The sequence below is a fragment of the Corylus avellana genome, chromosome ca2 (genome assembly GCF_901000735.1).
Source record: "Corylus avellana chromosome ca2, CavTom2PMs-1.0".
Taxonomy (NCBI): domain Eukaryota; kingdom Viridiplantae; phylum Streptophyta; class Magnoliopsida; order Fagales; family Betulaceae; genus Corylus; species Corylus avellana.
In genome coordinates, this window is record NC_081542.1 from 37,822,124 (window position 1) to 37,825,389 (window position 3,266).

The window sequence follows — 3,266 nt, forward strand, 5'->3', positions numbered from 1 at the left end:
TCGTCCGGTCTCGCTTCCTCGGATCACCCCGCAACTTACTTGGCCACCTGAAAGCTGGGTCTCTTCTGATTTCCATAAACACTTCGTTGACCCTAGTATTCAAAGGTGTGAACCTTCGATCTTCACGTCGCCGGGGTTCTGTCTTTGGGACTGATGGTACAGTCTTTTTTACTACTCTCTTCTGAAACCTTTCTTCCTTCGGAGCGGACACTATAGGTGGCTCCTTTTTAGCGTCGTCTTCCTTTTTGGCGTCCTCCTTCTCCCGGTCTTCTTCCTCTTGACCTTTTGTGAGGGCCTTAATCATTTCCTCCTGATTAATATACTCTTCTGTTTTGGCGATAAACTCAGGAAGAGTTATTTCTGTAGAACTTTTTGATACTTCGGCCATTAGAGGCCCGTTTGGCCTGACTCCATGCCATAATGCAGATAATACCGTTTGATCCCCCGGATTATCCACTAACAATTTTTCTTTATTGAACCTATGCATGAAATCCTTCAGACTTTCTTCCTTCCCTTGACGTAATGACAGTAAGCAAGCCGAGTGCTTCCTTCTCTTCTTGGTAGCCAGGAATTGGCTTAAAAAGAGACTTCCAAGTTCTTTGAAACTGTCAATTGACTTGGCAGGCAATCTGGCAAACCAATCCTGAGCAACTCCTTCCAAAGTGAGAGGAAAGGTTCTACATGCTATTTCATCCGGAAACCTATGAAGGGAAAAATGAACACGGACGCTTTCCATATGTTCAGAAGGGTCGCCACTACCGTTAAACTCCTTGACGCGAGGCATCTTGAAGTTTTCAGGCAAAGGGAAACTTAACACTCGATCAGTGAAAGGCAGGTCGGTGTTATCCATAAGCCCCGAAGCAGGGGTTTTTCCATCCTTTTCAGCCAGCTTGTGAGTTAGTTCTTCGTACTTTTTTTTTTAAAATCTTCCATGTCAGCACTCATCTGGGCCTCATTTCGCCCTTGAAATTGCTTCCTTCGAGGCCTAGTATGCTGAAACCTCTCTGGGTTTTGCTGCTCACGATGCTCCTCATTCTGGACAGTAGTATGATGGCTAGGTTGGACTGAACTTGCTTCCTCATCGCGATGGGAATCTGCAGTTCGCTTCCCATCACGAATCTCCCTTCGCCTTTCCCTCTCACGCCGTTCTTCACGCCTTCGTGCTCGCTCTTGATCCCTCTGGCTATTCCAGCCTTCAGCAGCTGTGAGCCTGATAGCCAAGTCTTCATTCTGCTTTTTCAGAACCTTCATAGATTCAGACATCTGCTTCATGAATTCGGCTAGATCGGATGGTGGTGGTACGTTGGAGGCTGCAGCAGTGGAACGGGTAGTCACCATTTGAGATTAGTAGAGAACTGATGAAAATCGAGTTTCCCACAGACGGCGCCAAATTGTTGAAGCACAGTTTTCCAAAAGATGACGTGGCACGCTTGCCGAGCTTGAGTTGGACCAACACCCGAACAATTTGATTGCACAACAAAGAAGAAAGAAGGATCGAAGTGACCGGGGGTGAGCCGGCGTGAGCACTCCGATGCCTAAGTCAGAATGGGAAAGGATAACAGTAACAACTGCAGAGCTCAAGTTATGAGAGTTGTGATTACCTTTGCTTTGATCATATGACTTGTATTTATAGGCATTTGGAGAAAGTTTGATTTCCCACTTATTAAGGAATCTTATCCCTTGATATTAGCTAAACAAACATTTGAATGAAAAGATTATGTTTGTTAGTTCTTCCACGATTTAAGCGACTTGAGATCAGAGGATCCGCTTTGTAATCTTTTAAGATATCAGAGTTATTCCCTCTACCGAGACTTTATATGTCCTGAGTTATTCTCGGACTTTATGGTCTCGTCTATGGGTTGTCTCGGATTCGTGGTCTCGAATGACATGAGTAGGTCTCGGACTCGGATCTCTCGAGTAGGTCTCGGACTCAGGCCTCTTGAATAGGTCTCGGACTTGGGCTTCCTCTGGCTGGGCCCAAGGGTTGCTCAATAAAGGGTAGGCTAGTTCATGACCCAACATCACTCATAATTATTTAAGTGGAGAGAAGGTTTGGGGCTTAACAGAATTCAATTCTATGGCCCTCACTTCCTTAGCTCACGCCTCTGTCACTCTTTGGTTGTAATGAAATGACAATCGTCTAGGTGGCAGGGGATGAGATATTGTGGACGTACATGGTTATGGTGCATTTGTTATTGCGATTTTATAGACAAAAATTACAATTTTAAACTAAATTGCAAAAAATTGATAGCTCAGGGTTTTGTTTTTAAAGAATTTGAGATTTGAAAACACACAATTTTAAAAGTTAAACTGCGATTTTAAAAGCCAAATTACTGATTTGTCAAAGGCTTAACTGTATTTTTAAACATCACATTTTCAAATTACACTTTAAAATTACAACCTCAAACAAACTCTTAATCCAGCCATCCTAACCGGTTAAGATTAGGTTGACTTAAATATTATAGGCTTGGCCAGCTAGACGTTAGTATTGCCACTAGGCTTGGCTCAAGGTAATGCCAAAAGTGGGTCGATTCAAAAACTATAAAAAGCCAGCTTAAGAAGATATTTATTATATGGTGCACCACTATCAATCCTTTTCTCCACTTTAAACGCATTAATTTTATAGTCATAATTTAAACCAACTCTCTCTCTCTCTCTATATATATATATATTAGTCATCAACACATTTTGTCAATCTTTTCTTATTATTAGTTTTCTTTAGTTAGAGGGGGGCAAAAGACAAGTGGAGGTGCATACTTGTCCAAATTTGCAATTGGTACGTGCATGTGCTAATTAACATATTTTCACAAATTTGCAATTTGTTTACATAAAACAAGCTACATCAATTAATAGAATATGAATATAATAAATAAGTGTGACGAGCAGTGACATATTTGAAATTTACCTATTTTTATTTTCTGAAAATGGCTTTTAATAAACTGTAAGAAAATCAAAACTTAAAAGCATAGCTGTTTCAACAATTTTGTTTTTCCTAAATTAAAATTTTTAAAAATTCAACTTGATGTTTTTTTTTAAACATATTATTTTCTCGAATAATGTTTTAAAAGCAGTTTTTGAAAACATGTTTACACTTCGGTAGATCATTTTGGAACAGCTTTATATTTTTTGAATTAAAAAATAAAAGCTTAAAACGAAACATATTTCCACCTCACTAAATACGGAAATTGATCATCTCCATTTCAAGTGAAATGGTGAAATGGAAAGGATTCACTTGAAATGGAGAGGATCCATTTCGTGTAATTAGG